At 33.6% G+C, this 20,489-nt stretch overlaps 1 protein-coding gene across 2 annotated transcripts in view; it reads left to right on the top strand.

Moving 5' to 3' along the window:
- The window catches only part of THSD7B (thrombospondin type 1 domain containing 7B), an 861,577-nt gene that overhangs the window by 274,373 nt on the left and 566,715 nt on the right, over positions 1-20,489 (top strand). The gene's annotated exons all lie outside the window — the stretch shown is intronic.

Consider the following 20,489-nt stretch of genomic DNA (forward strand, 5'->3'; position numbering starts at 1 on the left):
CATGATAGAGAGAGAGAGACAGAGACAGAGACACAGGCAGAGGGAGAAGCAGGCTCCATGCAAGAAGCCCGATGTGGTACTCGATCCCGGGACTCCAGGATCGCGCCCTGGGCGGAAGGCAGGCGCTAAACTGCTGAGCCACCCAGGGATCCCCTGAACTGGAACTTTTAAAAGGAATAGTTTATTTTATTTTATTTTAATTAATTAATTAATTTATTTATTTGTTTTTAAAGATTTTATTTATTTATTCATGAGGGACACAGAGAGAGAGAGAGGCAGAGGGAGAAGCAGGCTCCATGCAGGGAGCCCTATGCGGGACTCGATCCTGGGACTCTGGATCATGCAGTGAGCCCAAGGCAGGTGCTAAACTGCTGAGCAGCGCTGGAATCCCTAGTACAAAAAAATCATGACATAAGTATATAGAAATATGTTCAAAATAGTATTTGTTTAATTTTCCCCAGAAGGCCTTAAATGGAAACACTTGTATATTACCAAGTTTGTTCCAAATTTAAATACCTTTCACTAGTACTTAAATTACAAAACAGTGAAATGCTCATCTCTAGAATTAGTCATTATCAGTTACTGTTTTCTCATAACCCATAGCTGGCTGGGAGAGGCTCAAAAGAGTACCTCTGCTATTCTAGAACAAAGTAATGTGATGATTTTTTTTTTCCATTTGACTTCACAAATGAGCATATTTTATCTTTGATGCTTCATTCTGATTTATGCTATATGCAATTGGCAGTTCCACTGAAGAGTGATTTTCTGCCTTTTATTGCCTGCTTCTGTGAAGCCCAAGAGATTAAGCAGATGATTTGGGTGATTATTGTTTGAATTTGTATGTGGGATTCTGTAGACATTGTATTTTTTAAGACATTGTATTCTTAATATTCCAAGAATGTTTTCGTTTTTAGTTTGCTTGTTTTTGCCATTTTTTTATTAAGAGATTTTATTTTTTGAGTGATTTTAGATTTACAGAAAGATTGAGTGCAAAATACAGTTTCCATATACCTTCTCATCACTCCCCTCCACACATACAGTTTCATACATACATCTTCCATCAGTGTAGTGTATTTGTTTCAATTCATGAGCCAATACCAATATATTACTATGCTCATAGTTTACGTTGGAGTTCACTGTGTTGTACTTCTGTGGGTTTGGACAAATGTATGATATGTAACCACCATGATTGTATCATAAAGAATAGTTACATTGCCCTAAAAATCTGTGCTCTACCTATTGATCCTGCCTTTCCCCAGTTCCATTCCTGACATTCAATGATCTTTTTACTGGTTGCATAGTTCTATCTTTTCCAGAGTGTTATATAGTTGGGATGAGGCAATATATAGCCTTTTAATATTGGCTTCTTTTGCTTAGCAATATGTATTTAAGGTTCTTCCATGTGTACCATGGCTTAATAGCTCAGTTCATTTTATCACTGAATGATGTTTGTTGGTTTACAAACTACTGCCCCACCCACCATATATACACAGGGCAAGGAGAAACCAAAGAAAGAGGCAGACTACTCCAGATTGGTAGGTGGCATTTTAATAAGCAAGGAAACCTACTTATAAGGCTTATTTTAGGTGGATGTAAAATGAGGTGATCTCTGTACCCACCTGCCAAATCTTAAAAGTTTATATAAAGGCCTTAATTGGGTCCAGTCACGTATACCATCTAGATGGTTTCAAAACACCTACTTCCTTAATGCTATGTCCTTAGAGGTGGTCCCACTGTGTACAGAGCATACGTTGCAAGGACAAGGGAGCGGGTGAGGAGCTCCCAATTGTCTGGGTCTAGCCTAAGGGTCAACTGGAAGTCCTGTCCTCTTGATTACCTCCTCCAGCAGTATTCTATTGTATGGATATATCACAGTTTGTTTTCCACTCCACTCCCTTATCGAAGGACATCTTGGTTGCTTCCAAGTTTTGGCAGATATAAATAAAGCTTCCATAAACATTCATCTGCAGATTTTTATGTGAACATACGTTTTCAACTCATTTGGAAAAATACCAGTGGGCATATTTTTGTATATTATGGTAAGAGTTTGTTTAGTTTTGTAAGAAACTGCCAAACTGTCTTCCAAAGTGGCTGTATCATTTTGCATTCCCACCAGCAATAAATGAGAGTTCCTATTGCTTCACATTCTGGCCAGCATTTGCTATTGTCAGTGTTTTGGATTTTAGCCATTTTTTGATAGGTATGTAGTGGTATCTTGTTTTAATTTGCAATTCCTTAATCACATATGATGTTCAGCATCTTTTTATATGCTTGGTTACCATCTGTTTATCTTCCTTGGTGAGGTGTCCAGGGATTTTGCCTCTTTTTTGAGTTGTTTTCTTATGGTTGAGTTTTATAAATTCTTTGTGTATTTTGGATACCAGTCCCTTATCAGATATGTTTTGAAAAAATTTCTTTCTCATCGATGGCCTGTATTTTCATTCTCTCAAAAGCGTCTTTCACAAAGAAGCTTTTTTTTTTAAATTTAAATGAAATAAAATTTATCAATATTTCTTTCGTGGATTATTCTTTGGTGATGCATCTAAAACAATAAATTCTCTAAACCTAGGATCAACTAGATTTCCTCCTATATTGTTTTCTAGTGATTTTATAGTTTTACAGTTTTCATTCAGGTCTATGATCCAGTCTATTTTTTATGACAGGATAAGGTTGGTGTCTGAATTCCTTTTTTTTTTTTTTTTGTATATGAAAATTCAATTGTTCTAGTGCCAATTGTTAAAAAGACTCTTCTTTTTCTATTGAATTGCCTTTGTTCCTTTGCCAAAGATTATTTGACTATATTTATGTGGATCCATTTCTGGGCTCTCTTGTTTTTATTCCATTGATCCATTTATCTATTTGCCAGTAAAAAATGTCTTAAATACTGAAGCTTTATAGTAAGTCCTGAAGTTGGGTAGTGTCAGTCCTCTTAATTTGTTCTTTTTTAATATTATATTGACTCTTATGGGTCTTTTTGTTTTTCCATATAAACTTTAGAGTTAGTTTTTTCAATATCTACAAAATAATTTGCCAAGATTTTGATTTGTATTGTTTGTAGTGTATGGAGCAATTTGCAAAGAAATCCTTTCCATGTACCTGGAATATTTCTCCATTTATGTACATCTTTGATTTCTTCATCAGAGTTTTGTACATTTTATCATGTATATCTTGTCATATTTTATTAGATTGATACTTAGTTATTTCATGTTTTTGGTGCTAATATAAATGCATTTTATTTATGGATATTATTGGCTAATATTTTTTTAAGAAAGAGGACACAAAATACTAATATCAGTAATGAAAGAGAGGTCATCACTAATGATCTCATGGACATTAAAAGGATAATAAAGGAATATTATGAACAAATTTATGCTCACAAATTTGATAAATTAGATGAATGGATCAATTCTTTGAAATACACAACCTGCGAGCAGCCTGGGTGGCTCAGCGGTTTAGTGCTGCCTTCAGCCCAGGACGTGATCCTGGAGACCTGGGATCGAGTCCCACATCAGGCTCCCTGCAGGGAGCCTGCTTCTCCCTCTTCCTGTGTCTCTGCCTCCCTCTCTCTGTCTCTGTGTCTCTCATGAATAAATAAATAAAATCTTAAAAAAGAAATACACAACCTGCTAAAACTTGCAGAAGAAAAAATTCTCTAATATGAATAGGTGTATAGCTATTAAAGAAATTGAATCAATCATTAGTAACCTGCCAAACCATGAAGCACCTGGTCCCAATGGGTCCACTGTGAATTCTACAAGTGAAGAAGAAAACTAAGTTGCTATACTTTATTTCAGAAATAGAGTACACATTTCCCAATTCATCCATGAGGCCAGCATTACCCTATTATCAAAAACCAGGAGAAGATATTATAAGATAGTAAAACCAAGACCAATATCTATATACATATATGCAAAAATTCTCAAAAAAATATTAGCAAATAATATCCAACAATACATAAAAAAATACTACACCACAACCAAATGTGATTTATTCCATATACGCAAAGCTGGTTCAACATTCAAAAATAAATTAACACAGTCTAATATATCTACAGACTACAGTAAAGTAATACAATCAACTCCATAGACACAGAAAAAGTACTTGACAAAGACCAATACCAATGCATATAAAAATTCTCAGCAAACTAGGAATATAGAGGGAGTTCTTCAACATGATAAAGAACATCCATGGAGAGCCTGAGTGGCTCAGTTGGTTGAGTGTCCAACTCTTGATTTCAGCTCAAATCATGATCTCAGGGTTGTGAGATCAAGCTCCCCAACAGGTTCTGTGCTCAACGCAGTCTGCTTGAGTTTCTCTCCCTCTGCTCATGCTTATGCATGTTCTCTCTCTCTAATAAATAAAAAAAAAAATCTTTGTACCTAAGTTACCTTAGAAAACTAGAAAAAGAAAAGCAACTTAAATCCAAAGTAGGCAAAATGAAAATAATAAAAATTAGAATTGAAATCAATAAAACTGAAAACATAAAATCAGTAGAGAAATATCTGAAATCAAAAGCTACTTCTCAAAAATGATCAGTAAAACTGACATACTTCTAATTTAATTTATCTACTCTCTGTCCTAAAGAATATAATAATATAATTGGTTATATTTGTATCATTGACATTAAAATGATTATATAATTGGATTAATATATATTACATTTGTTTACTATTTATTGCTATGTTCGTTGTTCCTATCTTGACTTCCTTTGTTTTACATCTCTGATTTTAATTGAACATTTTTTATTGTGCCATTTTGTCTCCTCCCTTAGCATATCAATTTTAGTCTCTTTTCTTTAACTTCTTCAAAGGTCACCCTAGAGTTTGCAATGTAAATTTACAATTAATTCAAGTCTACTTTCAAATAACACTGTATCACTTCACACATAGTGCAAGTATCTTGTAACAGAATATTCCCAGTCCTTTTTTCCCATACCTATAACATTGTTGTCATTAATTTCACTTACCCATAACCCATAATTACCCAATACATTGTTATTATAATTTTGAACAAATTATTAACTATTAGATCAGTTATGACTGAGAAAAATAAAATATTTTACCTTCAATTATTCCTTCATCAGCAGTCCTTTATGTAGTCCAAGTTTAATATCTGATTCATTTTCCTCTCTCTGAAGAGCTTCCTTTTAATAATTTTTCAAGGCAGGTCTAATGATGACAAATTTCCTAATTTTTTTTTTTTTTTAGAAAGTCTTTATTTATCTACTTTTGAAAGGTAATTTCACTGGATACAAAATTTAGGTTGGTGGAAGTTTTTCTTCCAACACTCTACTCTCTTTTTTGCTTGAATAGTTTTTAAGAAGAAATTCGATGTAATTTTTATCCTTGCTCCTCTACAGCTAAGGTGTTTTTCCTCACCTCATTCCAACTTCCCATCCCCAGTTTTTATCAAGATAGTCTCTTTGTCTTTGATTTTCTGTTTTAAATATTATATGCTGTGGTATAGGGGTATTTTTCCCCCCTCTTTTTAAAAAAAGTTTATCCTGTGCTTGGTGTACCCTGAGCTTTCTGAATCTTTGGTTGGTTGTCTGTCATTAATTTTGAAAATTTCTCCCTCATAATTACTCCAAAACACTTCTTTTTTTCTATTCCTTTACTTTCCTTCTCTTCTCTCTTCCTTCTTTTACTTCTGGTATCCCTAGTACATGAGCATTACATTATTTGTAATTGTCCTGTAGTTCTTGAGAATCTGGTTTTTTACATTTCAGTTTTGGAAATTTTCTATTGTCATTTTTTTCAAGCTTAGTGATTCTTTCCTTGGCTATGTCAAGCTTATTGATAAGCCTATCAGAGGTCATTCTTCATGTCTGTGTTAGTGTTTTCAACTTCCGTCATTTCCTTTTGATTTTTTCACAAAATTTCCATCTCTCTGTTCATAATCTATATATGAGATTGCATATTGTAAATTTTTTATTTTAGGGCTTTAGCATATTAATTATAGTTGTTTTAAATTCCCAGTAGGATAATGCCAAAATTTTTGCTATGTCTGAATTTGAATCTGATCCTTGCTCTGTCTTTTCAAACTGTGTGCTTTGTCTTTTAGTATGCCTTGTTTTCTTTTGTTGAAAGCTGGACATGATGTACTGGGTAAAAGGAACTGAGATAAATAGGCTTTTAGTGAGATTTTATATTTATTTGTCTAGGATTAGGTTGTGTTTACTGTAGTTGTAGGGGTAAAAGACTAAATTTTTCTTCTATTCTACTATCCTTGTTATATCTTTTCCCCTTTTTCCTTTTTGTTCTTGGGTTTCCTTAAAAAAATCATCTTAATTAAGGTCTGGTATGTGATGTTCTTTTTATTGTAATTCTCTATTATTGATTTGGAGCCTCATTAATGTTATACTGATTTTTGGGGAGAGGAGAAATGTTTTGTAGTCCATGATTGGTCTCAATCCTTTATTGAACCTGTTCTCCTAAAATGTGGCCTTTAAAAATGCTTTTCCCATTTCACAAGCTTTTCCTTCCCATTTAGGAATGATAGAGGGACTAGAGTTGGGTGTTTTCTGTGCCCAGATCAGTCAGGCTCTGGTAAAATACAGTTGGTTAGGCTTTGGTAAAATAGTTTCCTTTGAGGATGGACCTTTCCAAGACAAATTCGCTGGATATACTTCAGAATAGCTGCTTTTCCACTCCCCTTGATGGGAGCATGAGATTTTTCTTTATTGTGAGAACCTGGTCAGCCTTCTAGAGGTATAACTATGAAAATATAGGATTTCTAGTAGGACTGGGCCCACCTGAAACTTTTGCCTGTAAAGCTTATCTACACTGAAACCTTCAGCAATTTTGTTGGTCACAGCTTAAGTTTCCCTGGCTTTTAGTGGCTCCACGGCATTTTCTGCTTCTGCAGTGCTTCAGTTATGTTATGATTCTCCATATCCACCTGTTTGTCTCTCCATTTCTTGGGACAGCCATCTGTCCCACGACTGAATTCTCTGATGAATTGAAGAACAGTTGTTGATTTTCAGTTCATTTAGCTGTTTTTCTCATTTTGATGACAGCAGTGACACCTTTAAAGCTGCTGAGACACTGGAATGGAAACCAGAAGTCACCATGTTCTCTTCCGAGTTCTAGGCAGCATGTTGAACTAAAACAACTTTTTAAAAATATATATCATGAATTTTATACCATTTATTTCATTGAGTCATCAAAGAATAATGAAATGACTCACATACTATCATAAAATGTTTAGATTATTAGGAAAATTGGGTGTCAAGTGGCAACATTTCTATTTCTCTACTTTACACGACAATGAACAGAAACATTACCCTTAACATCTGTGAGATCACACTGTTGACAGTGTTGTCTAATTTTTATCCAACTTGATGAATTGTGTGGGCATAGTCCCCCAGAGTTTTTACTAAAGTGTCTCAAATCCATCTCTGCAAAGTGCTCTTTTTTTTTTTCCTTTTTGTGGATCTGATACATTCAGGAAAACATTGTTATTTTTGTGTGTCTGTTGACTTCTAGGGTAAAGTTTAAATTTCTCTTAATCAGTAAAAATTGTGCTAAATAATGAATTCCTTTTATGCCAAACTTATATCTACCTTTACATCACTTTCCTTTGGTGGTCTCTTTGAGACTGTAGGAACAAGTGGCAGTTTGTTCCCTTTGTTTTGATTGTGGCAATGGCTGGTTGTCATACCATTTAAGATAGGATACTTCCATTATGCAAGCTCCTGCTTATGCCTTGCTGGAAAGTCACTTTCACAATTTAGGACACCACAGAGGTTTAATTAATGTCCTTTACTAGTTCTCTCATTGATTACGGTTAACTTTTGGTGATCACCCCAAGCAATTTTCCTTTCACACTTCTATTTGCTGTGTGGCAGGCAGTTGTATTACCTCTTGGTGCTACTGCGCTCCCTCATCATTGATTTGCCTATTGGGTTTTAAAGATCTTTTGTTTTTAATTATCTCATTGCATATCCTATTTTTTTCTCTTTTATTTTGATAGGCGTTTCTCTGAGATTGCATTATTTCATTTTTAAATAGCTATCCCACAGCCTGTTTTGTCCCCCAGATATCAATGACGCTGTTATTGAACCTTTATAATACCTAACTTAGTGAAATAAAGTGGCCTTTTTTATTCAGTTTTTGGTTTTGTTTTATTTTGTTTCTTTTTTTTGTTGCTGAAGTAGAAGTGCATCTGAGTTAAGAAATCTGAGCTGTAGACTAGGCATTCTACTTATATGAATAAAAAAAAGTGATTTATATTTATTATTCTAGTGAATAAAATTTAGGTGAACGGATTTTACTTTTATTTTGATAGAAATGCTTGGCATGGGCAATCTTTTAAGAGCTATGATCATTTGGTACATGTTAAATATATTTTAAATTCTTAGGCCACTATGGTTAAATACTCTGTGAGTTCCTTTGAAAAGAGTTCCTGAAAGGTAATAAATTTTGACTTTAAAAAGAATCCTATCACTAAAGCTCAAATCTTATTGTTTGCTTTTGTTTGTTATTTTATCTTTACTACCAGAGTATATTCAGAAAGAAATGTTCTATTCCTATCCCTTTTAAAGCATAAACAAATGCTGACCCTGCATATAAAATGTTATTTTTATAATTTCGTTTTTGTAAGCGGTAGAGAATATTTTGTTGCTTTTGTTGTGTTGGTAGGAATGAGAACAGAAAACTTTTTTCCCTGTTTTTCCTTTTCAGTTTACTTTCAGTTTCAGATTTTGTGTTCCTCTTCTCATATGTATTGATTTAATTGTATTTTTAAAATATATTGAATATTAAAATATTTCTAAAATAAAAAGTAAACGTAAAATTACTGGGAGGAGATTTACTCCCTCTTGTAATATCTTTATCCTGTGTCTCCTATGTTTGGTAGATAATCAGTGTTCTTGTTTTCTGGTTTATCCTATATTTCTTTATGTTTTCTCACTTTCATTTTTTTTATACAAAGAGTAGCATATTGTATAATCTCCCTTGTATTTTCACATATTATTTTCTATAAACTCCTTATCAATTATTCAAGACGTTCCTCACTCTTTTTTTTTTTTAACCATTGCATACTACTTCATTGAGTGTGTACAGCATACCTTATTTGAACAGATTCCTGTGCTTAGGCATCTAGGTTTCTCATATTTTGCACTTACAAATAATTCCTCAATGAAAAAACTTTTTGCTAATATATTTTGATATCGTTGGAGATATTTTTTAGGATAAATTCCTAGAAGTATGATTGCTGGGAAAAGTTTAGTTATTGCCAAATGCTTTATGGGAATGATGCCATCTTGCATTACCATCAACAAACGTACAAAGAGAGTATATTGGTAAGCTTTTGAACTTTTTCCTAAACTGAAATATGAGAAATGGTATTTTAAATAGGATTTTAATTTGCATTTCTCTTACTATGTGTGGCCCATATATTTAGGGGCCACATTTGTAGATCCTTTTGTGACTTACCTGTTTATCTTGCTTGCCTATATTTCTATACACAATTTTTATCTTTGCTTTTATTTTCAAACTGTTGTAATTAGGGATGTTAGCCATATTTTGAACTTTTATAGTTAGGGATGTTCTTATATTATCTCTCAGTTGGCAGTTTGTGTGTTGACTTTATTTATGGTGATTTTTGTTATGCAAAAGTTTAAATATTTTTTACATTGTCAGGTTGTTGGATATATTGCATTTGGAATTTTAGTCATGATTAGAATATCTTTTCCATGCCCAAGTTAAATGCAGCCATGATTTCTCTCACTACAAACATAATTTTATTATTAACATTTGAATTTTGGATCAGTTTAGACTGTGGTCTTGTGTATGATGTGGAGAATGGATCCAATTTTATCTTTTTCCAAAAGTCTTTCCAGTACCTTTTCCATTTATAAAAGACTATCTCTTTGACCCTATAATTGAGAGAACATCTTTGTCATATATTAACTTTCTATATGTAGTTGGGATTCTGTTCTTTTTTAGTTATCTATGTATGAGTTGGTCCCCAACTATTTTGATTAGAGAGACTTTGCCAATATAATTTAATTCAATATAATTCTGATACGGCTAGTCCCTCTTCATAACTGTTCTTTTTCTATATTTCATAGCTCTTCCATACAAAATTTATGAGCAACTTGACCAGCTCAATAAAATAAGCTCATGAGAATTTTTGTGATCAAATAAAATTTGTAAATTAATTTAGAAAGAACTGATACATTGGTGTTGAGACATCCTAACAAAAAACAAGGGATGTATTTTTGTTTGTTTCAAGTCTATATATGTGTCTATTAGAGATGTTTAATAGTTTTATTTATAGGGCTCTTGAACACTTCTTGTTTCCCTAAGTTCTGTAATTTTGGTGGTGTTATAGATGTTTTTGTCATCCATTACATTCTGTAAGTGGTTAATACAAAATGCTATTGATGTGTGTATGTTAACTGGCTGAATTCTTTTATTAAATGAGTCATTTTATCATTTATCTTGATGCTTTTCAAATATAATGTCATGATATCAGCAAGTAGAGATAGTTTTTTTATATTCTTTTCTCATTCTCATGCCTTTGTTTTCTCTAGTTTAATGTACTGAATGCAGAAAAATCTTAAATAGTCATGAATATGGTGCATATTCTTACCTTTCTCAAATCCCATTGACAATGTCTAGAATTTTCCCATTAAGTAAGATTTTTATTTTTAGGATTGAGGCATTTATCAATTTTCTATCACACCTGTAACAAATTACCACAAACTTAGTGCCTTAAAACAACGCATTTATTATTTTGCAGTTCTGGAGGTCAGAAGTCTGAAATGGATCTCACGGGGATAAAGTCAAGTTGTCAGCAGGCTGCATTTATTCTGGAGGCTCTAGCAGAGAGTCCATTTCCTTGCGTTTTCTAGTTTATAAAGACTACTTGAGTTCTTTGGTTGAAGATATAGTTTCTTCAAATCTTTTTTCTGAGATTTCTCTGCCCCTCACTTCCCTGCATCTGTCTTTTACTTTTAGGAAACCTGTTTACACATTGGGCCCATCAGGCTAATCTGGTGTAATCTCCCCATCTTAAAATCCTTGATTTTGTCATATTTGCAGAGTACTTTTTGCTCTGTAACAGAGCACATGCACAGATTCTGGGGATTAGGGTATGAACTTCTATGAGGAGAGAGGCATATTCTGCATGTCACAAAGTTGGGTGTGTGTGTGTGTGTGTGTATGTGTGTTTGTCAGTCATATTAAGGGAGTAGCCATCCGTTTCTGTTTTTTTGTCAAGAGTTTTTATAGAACATATATTAAATTGTGTTGAAGGACTTGGTGTATCTTTGAAGATAAATATATAAACATAAGTTTTTTTTCTTTGAATCTATTAATAGGGCAACTTACATTAATACATTTTTCTAATAATGAGCCATTTTTGTATTTGTAACACGTACTTCATTTGGTGATTTTCTTCCTTTTTCTTTGTATACCAAGTTGAGATATTATAATGCTTACTTTGTAACAATAATGTGAAAGTTCCCTTTCATTTTCTATGTTCTAAAGAATCTCTGTAGTTTTGGGACTCTCTGGTCACTAAAGATGTGGTGGGATTTCTTTGTGAAAATAGTTAGACCTGATACTTTATCATGTTATTTCTTTGAAAACTATCTCTATTTTTTTCTGTGGAGACTGGTCTATTCAAACTGGAAATAGTTTCAATAGACTATATTCTTAAGATAAATGACTCATTTTCTCTAGATTTTCCGATTTATTTGCATAGATGTCTTTCCAATATAGAATTATTTACCCTATGCCATTTTTTACTTTTATATATCTGTCCTTTCTTTAGTTAGTATTTAAAATAGTGGTTTGTCTTTTGGTTATATTTTTTAAACAGAACAAGAATTTGGATTCTTAATTTGGTTGATTGTTGTTATGTTCCATACTTCATTGATTTTGATATTTTTCTTCACTATTAGCTTCCTCATACTTTGCATTTATTTATTTTTGTTATTTTTATAAGAAATGTTTTTGAGGGATCCCTGGGTGGCGCAGCGGTTTGGCGCCTGCCTTTGGCCCAGGGCGCGATCCTGGAGACCCAGGATCGAATCCCACGTCGGGCTCCCGGTGCATGGAGCCTGCTTCTCCCTCTGCCTGTGTCTCTGGCTCTGTCTCTGCCTGTGTCTCTGGCTCTGTCTCTCCTTCTATCTCTCAAGAATAAATAAATAAAATCTTAAAAAAAAAAAGAAATGTTTTTGAATAGGGTGTTTAAGTTATGTTAATAATTGTGACACTTCTATTTTATAGAACCTACTGTTATTTTCTTTGTGTTATAATTTATAAGTGATCTTTATAAGTGGCTTCTGTGCACTTAGGAAGATGGATCATAAAAAAAAAAAAGGGAAGATGGATCATCTCTATTATTGGTGTGATTATATATGTACCTTACTAATTATACAATTTAGGTTTTTTAATATCTTAATTTTTGTCTACTTGGCCTCACTTAGACTGAAAACAGTTATTAAATTCCCTATTATTAGCATTTCTATATCATTCTCTTGCATCTTCTATTTTTTATCCATTCATGGTTGCATTTATTATTTGGCATATAGATACTAAAAACTGTTATATCTTCATTGTGGAATGTAGATTTAACATTATGAAATATCCTTATTTGACTCTTCTCATCATTTTTGGCTAATTTTACTTTGTCTGATATAAGGGTTGCAACACATACATTCTTACTGTTTTCATTTGCTTACTAAATCTTTGTCTATCCCTTTATTATTAGCCTTTTGGAATCACCATATTTTAAATATGTCCCATATTCACCATCAGCATGGAGCTGGGTTCCACGTTGTGAGTGAATGTAAACATTCTATTTCTTTTAACAGATGAATTAACTTTCATATTTGTTGATATGACTATTGATATGACTTGTCTCAAGTCCATCATTTTATGTTGAATTATAGTGTATAGCATTCATATTTACTGTGTATCATTATTTGGAATATACCTTTTGCTTTTAAATCTAGTTTTGGTATTTAGGAATGCTTGTATTTTTATTTTAGGGATTATCTTTATATTAACTCTTCTTATAATGCCTTTTCTTCCCCTTTATCTAACCTATTATTATGTATTATGTTAGTTTTAAATGACTTTTAGCTATTACCTGGATCTTATTCTACTCTCCCCTTTTTCTCTTTCTTATCCTTTTGTATTTTAGGTGAATTTTTTTCTATTTGTCAGAACAAGTAACATGTATATATTATTCTTCTATGCATGACTCCACCCTCATCATAGTCTTAGTTTTATCGATGAAATGCTTACATGCAGTCCTTTAGCCAAAGCTTTTCAAATTGTCTTTGGCAAGATGTAGCTCAATATATAGTAGATGGCTTTAGAGAGTCACAACATAAAGTACTTACTGAGTCTGGCATGTTAAAAACTATTTGAAGGACAATTTAGCAGGGTATAATATTCTTAGTTCACATTTTCTCTTTACCTTTCTTGAAAATTCACTTCAGTCTTGATCTGTATGTTTCCAAGAAGTCTGTTGCTGTTTATCTTTTGGCCTTGGTTAGTTATTTCATCTTTTTGTTAGATTACTTTTCTTTGTCTTTAAAATCTAATAGTTTTGGGATGCCTGGGTGGCTCAGTGGTTGAGCATCTGCCTGTGGCCCAGGGTGTGATCCTGGAGTTCCAGGGTCAAGTTCCATATAGGCCCCCCTGCATGGAACCTGCTTCTCTCTCTGCCTCTCTCTCTCTCTCTCTCATGAATGAATGAATGAATGATTAAATAAATAAATAAATAAATAAAATATTAAACAAAATAAACTCTAATAGTTTTACCAATATGTATCTCAGGGTCGATTGCTCTGGGTCAGATATCCTTAGTTTCTGGCCAGTCCTTTCAATGTATATAGATTCTGGTCTTCTTTTATTTTTGGAACATTGTTTTAACTTATATTTTTATTTTTTTTATTATTATTTTTTTATGATAGTCACAGAGAGAGAGAGGCAGAGACACAGGCGGAGGAAGAAGCAGGCTCCATGCACCGGGAGCCTGATGTGGGATTCGATCCCGGGTCTCCAGGATCGCGCCCTGGGCCAAAGGCAGGCGCCAAACCACTGCGCCACCCAGGGATCCCTAACTTATATTTTTAAACAGTGATTTATTCTAGTGTATTTTTCCCCCAAGAAAATTTACTGTGTTGGACTGTCCTGCCTATTTTCTACTTTCATTTTTTTATTCTACTTTCTTGGGCCCATTTTGCTTCTTTCATAATCTCATCTTATTTCTCTTTTTTTTTCCCTAGGTTTTTTCTCAGCACCTTGTATTTTGTGTTCATTTGAATATGTTCTTTCTTGGGCATCTTGTAATTCAGTAATTAATTTTTTGAAATGATCTGGTTTTTTTTTTCTGAGTTCAATCAATTCTCATTTTATTTCTCCTCCTTCTCCTCCTCCTCCTCCTCCTCCTCCTCCTCCTCCTCCTCCTTCTTTTCCATTGTGGTCTTAGGTTTTTGTATTTCTCATTCAAGGTAGATTTTTAAAAATATTTCCACATGTTTATTCGGGGATATTTAGTGCAATTTCATGTGTTATGTTACACTATTTTCTCAACTTCCTTCCTGTTTATGTAGAGGAGACGTCTCACCTGCAGAAAATATTTTATGTTTTCTGATTTTTCTTCACAGTTTTGAATGGATTTAGTCTGCTTTAGTTCTGTTCTAATTCATTTCCTGAACACATTGTCTATTTCAGAAATACCCTCTTCTGTCAGTAGTGCCCTCTTTTGTGAAGTCTCATTTAGTATGCTGTTGCCAGTAGTAGTGTGTATATCTGTGTAGGAATACTGGTCTGTCTTATTTCACCTTTGTTTCTGTAGGATTCTTTATCCCCCTGACCCCCAGTTTCCTTCCTTCTCTTTATGGCCTCATTTCTAAGTCCTACCAACCATTTTCTCTCTATATGATTTTCCCCCAGAAATTATTCTCCAAGACTGCCACTTCCAGGCCCACACACTTTCATGCCCTGAAAATGAGCTACCAAGTTTGACCTCTGTTATGTATTTTGAATTACTGATGAACTATCTTTTTCTGAAAATTATTTGTCTGTTCTTCATCTAAGAGTTTTGCAATTATTAGTTTTCTTCATGGGATCTCTTGGGACACTCTCCCCTGCTTTCCACAACTGGTTATGTTGCATTTATAGGCAGTCAGTGTAGTAATCTTGTTAGAACCTTTCTACTCACACATAATTTGAAGGGGTGTGTGCATGTGAGTCCATGTTCTCTGTGTCTACTAATGGTGGACACAAGGGTCATGTGTGGTTTGATTTTCTCTTGTTATTAATAATTTTTTTTGCGGTAGCCTGGGTGGCTCAGCAGTTTAGTGCCACCTTTGGTCCAGGGCATGATCCTGGAGACCTGGGATCGAGTCCCACATCAGGCTCCCTGCATGGAGCCTGCTTCTCCCTCTGCCTGAGTTTCTGCCTCTGTCTCCCTCTCTGTCTCTCTGTGTGTCTCTTATGAATAAATGAATAAATAAATAAATAAATAAATAAATAAATAAATAAATAAAATCTTTAAAAAATAATAATAATAAATTTTTGGTGCAATATTGGTATGGGAAAAATTCAGCATCAGACAACTGCCATTGTTCTCCCAACCTGAAAGTCATGATAGGCATTTTTTTTTTAAATGCACCATCAGATCTTATGAAGTTGAGTTTGTAAACAGAATTCTCACATGGATTACCTGTAAACATAATTTTGGCTTAAAAGACAGGGATTTAATTTTTAATCTTGACCATCCTATACTTTTTTTTGTGCCCATTTAGGAAAAAATAGGCATTAATTCACTTTTCCATAAAATGAGGATAATGGCTAAGATCTTCAGATGATTGCAAATATTGGTTTTATCTCTGTTTATATACATAAATATCCATAAATATGTGCTTATATATCATTCTTAGTATCCTAAGAAATTTGGAGAAAATAAAACCCATTTTATTCTGGGACTTGTACCACATTTTAAATCTGTGTTGAATAATGTTTTCTAGTAACAAGAAATGATTACAATACCAAAAATATTCCATTTTAATATCACTGTCAAGGATATTCCTTCTACAAATTTTATATCTCAATATATCACTATGCTTATCTTTATATTCATAGCACAATTTCTCCATCGCACCCAAACAACCAAACAACATATTTAAAATACAATTTCAGGGACACCTGGGTGGCTCAGCAGTTGAACACCTGCCTTCAGCTCAGGGTGTGATCCCGGGGTCTGGGATTGAGTCCTACATCAGGATCCGTGCAGGGAGCTTGCTTCTCCCTCTGCCTATGTCTGCCTCTCTCTGTCTCTCATGAATAAATAAATAAAATATTTAAGAAATAATAAAAAGAAAATATAATTTAACATTGTTATTTTAGCATTAGTGCATGATGTTAGTTTTACTACCTATTGAAAAGTTTAAAATCATATAAATAAAACCTAGAAATTAAGAGCAAACTTTTTAGGTCAGGAGAGAATGGGATGACATATTAAAAATACTAAAAGAAAAAAAAGACATCAACTAAGAATTATATACCTGGTGAAGCTGTTCTTCAGAAATAATGGAGGGATAACAACTTTCTAATACAAACAAAAGCTGAGGGAGTTTATTATCACCAAATATGCCTTACAAGAATTGCTAAAGGGAATTATTTGAGTGCAAGTAAACAGCACTAATTAAAATCATGAAAACATTTAAGAAAAAAGAAGGAAAAAACTCACATAAAATTCACAGTAATGATAAATATATAGTCATAGTTAGATTTTGCAGTATGAGAATGGTGCTGCATAACTCACTCAATAACTGGTTTAAAAGTTAAAAAAAGAATATTGCAAAAATAATGACTACAGTAATCTCTTATTAGTTATTCAATATAAAAAAATGTGAATTATAATAGCAATGACCTAAAATGGAAGGGGTGGAGAAGTAAGTGTAAAGTTTATGAATTCTATTGAAGTTTTCAGTTTTAAAAAGAGGATGCTATAAATTTAAGATAGTTTATGTAAGTCCTGGAAACAACAAAGGGAAATCCTATAGTAATTACACAAAAGAACCTGATGAAGACAAAGCATACTGACCAAAAGACATCAAAACACACACACACAAAGACAGTGAATAAAAAATAAGGAACATTGAATCTACAAAACAATGGAAAACAATTAAAAATAACAAGAAGTCTTTTTTTTAATTTTTATTTATTTATGATAGTCACAGAGAGAGAGAGAGGCAGAGACACAGGCAGAGGGAGAAGCAGGCTCCATTCACCGGGAGCCCGACGTGGGATTCGATCCCGGGTCTCCAGGATCGTGCCCTGGGCCAAAGGCAGGCGCCAAACCGCTGCGCCACCCAAGGATCCCAACAAGAAGTCTTTATTTAACAATAGTCACTTTAAATTAAGACATATAGAATGGCAGAATGGATAAAAAAGAACTAAGATTCAACAAAAAGCTACCTAGAAGAGATTCACTTTAGCCCTAATAACACACATTGAGAGTAAAGGGATGGAAAAAAGATATTTCAAGCAAATGGAAACCCCAAAAAAGCAGGGGTACCTTCCTTATATCAGACAAAATAGGCTTTAAACTAAAAATGGTAAAGAAACAAGGTCATAATGTAATGACAATTGAGTTAATACATCAAGAAGATTTAACAATTATAAATATTGATGTGCCCAGTATTGGAGCACCTAACTATAGAAAGCACACACTAACAGAGCTAAAAGGAAAAATAAACAGTAATAGTTAGGAACTTTAATACCCCACTGTCAATAATGTATAAATCATCTAGACAGAGAATCAATAAAGAAGCAGCAGATTTTAATAGCACTATAGACCTAACAGGCACACATAGAGTATTCTATTCAACAACAGCAGAATACACAGTCTTTTCAAATAACCATGGACTATTGAATAGGTTAGAGCATATGTTAAGCCACAAAATGTCTTATAAAATTCAAGAATATTGAAATCATACCAAGTATCTTCTCTGATCAGAATGATGAAACTTGGAATCAGTAACAAGAAGAAAATTAGAAAATTCACAAACACATGGAAATAAAAACAACACTCTCCTGAAGAACCAGTGAATTGAAGAAGTGAAAGGGGAAATAAAAAATGTTTCTTAAGACAGACAAAATAGGAAAAATAACTTCCATTATTTATGGGATGCAGCAAAAGCAGTTCTAGGAGGGTGGTTTATAGCAGTATATGCTTATATTAAGAAGCAAAAAAGATGCTAAGTAAGTAATCGAACTCTACACCTAAGGAACACGGAAAAGGAGAACAAACTGAGCCCAAAATTAGTGGAATAAAGGAAATAATAAAGATTTGAACATAAATAAATGGAATAGACAGCAGAAAAGCACTAGAAAAGATCAATGAACAACGTTGGTTATTTAAAGAGAGAAAATTGAGAGGCAGCCCAGGTGGCTCAGCGGTTTAGTGCTGCCTTCAGTCCAGGACGTGATCCTAGAGACCCGGGGTCGAGTCCCACGTCGAGCTCCCTGCATGGAGCCTGCTTCTCCTTCTGCCTGTGTTTCTGCCTCTCTCTCTCTCTGTATCTCATGAATAAATAAATAAAATCTAAAAAAAAAAAAAAGATAAAATTGACAAACCCCTAGCGAGACTAACCAAGGAAAAAAGAAAACCCTACAATTTAGAAATTATAGGTGAAAAAGTAGATGTTACAACTGATACCAGAGGTGTGGAAAAGATCATGAGGGGCCACTATAAAGTTGTAACCCGACAACTGGACAACCTAGAAGAAATGGAAAAATTATTAAAACATAGAGTTTACTAAGACTAAATCAGGAAGTAATAGAAAATCTAAATAAACCAATTACTAGGAAGGGGATTGAGTTAGTAATAAAAAATCACTCAACCTAGAAAAGCCCAGGACCAGATGGCTTCACTGATGAGTTTTACCATACATTTGAAGAAGACTCAACACCATTCCTTCTCAAACTCTTCTAAAATATTAAAGCGGAAGGAACCATCCCAAACTCATTTTACAAGGCTAGCACTATCCTGGTACCAAAACCAAAAAACGATATTACTATTAAAGAAAACTATAGGTCAATATCCTTGATGGACGCTGATGCAAACTGAAATTAGCAACACATTAAAAGGATGGTATGCTGTGATCAAGTGGGCTTTATTTCTGCGATGCAGTCATGTTTTAATGCACCAATCAATGTGATACCTCACAATGATAGAATGAGAGAATCATATGATCATCTCCATATATGCAGAAAAAGCATTTAACAAAATTCAACATCCATTCATGATAAAAATTCTTTTTTTAAGCTACAAATTATTTATTTATTTTAAAGATTTTTTATTTTATTTATCCATAGAGACACACAGAGAGGCAGAGACACAGGCAGAAGGAGAAGCAGGCTCCATGCAGGGAGCCTGATGTGGGACTCTATCCTGGGTCTTTAGGATCACACCCTGGGCTGCAGGCGGCGCTGAACCGCTGCACCATGAGGGCTGCCCCATGATAAAAATTCTTAACAAATTAGGTATATAAGAAACATATTTCAACACAGTTAAAGCATTTTATGAAAAGTCCACAGCTAACATCATACTCAGTAATTACAGGCTGAAAGATTTTCCTCTAACATCAGGAACAAAAGTCTCCACTCTCACTACCTTTGTTCAACATAGTACTAGAAGTCCCAGCTAGAGCAATGAAGTAAGAAAAAACAAAAGGTATCAGAATTAAAAAGGAAGAAATAAAATTGTCTATTTAGAAAATTCTAAAGATTCAACCAAAAAAAAAAAAAAAAAGACAAACTTGTTAGGCCTGATCGATGAATTCAGTGAAGTTGCAGGATATAAAGTCAACATTCAAAAGTCAGTGGTGTTTTTATACACCAACCACACAATTTTTGAAAACGAAATAAATTGATCCCATTTACAATAACGCCAAAAAAGAACAAAATGCTTAGAAATAAATTTAAGGAATTGAAAGACCTCTGTGCTGAAAACTATAAGACATGGAGACAAATCAACGAAGACACAAATAAATGGAAAAGTATTTCATGTTCATGAGTTAGAAGAATTAATATTGTTAAAATGTCAATACTACCAAAGCCATTTTATAGATTATGCAATCCCTATCAAGATTCCAATGGCATTTTTTACAGAAATAGATAAAAAACACTCCTAAAATTTATGTGGATCACAAAAAACCCGGAAGAGCCAAAGAAATCATGAGAAAGAAGAGAAAAGCAGGAGACATCACATTTTTTTATTTCTAGCTATATTATAAAGCAGTAATCATCAAAACAGTATGTACTGGCATGAAAACAGGTAAATGGACTCATGGAATAGAGTTAAGGGCCCAGAAATTAACTCAAATATATATGGTCAGGTGATATTTGACCGAGTGATATTTGAAGCCAAGAATACTCAATGGAGAAAAGTCCATTTCTTTAATAAGTGGTGCTGAGATAATTGGGTATTCATATGTATCAGAATGAAAC

The sequence above is a fragment of the Vulpes vulpes genome, chromosome 5 (genome assembly GCF_048418805.1).
Source record: "Vulpes vulpes isolate BD-2025 chromosome 5, VulVul3, whole genome shotgun sequence".
Lineage (NCBI taxonomy): Eukaryota > Metazoa > Chordata > Mammalia > Carnivora > Canidae > Vulpes > Vulpes vulpes.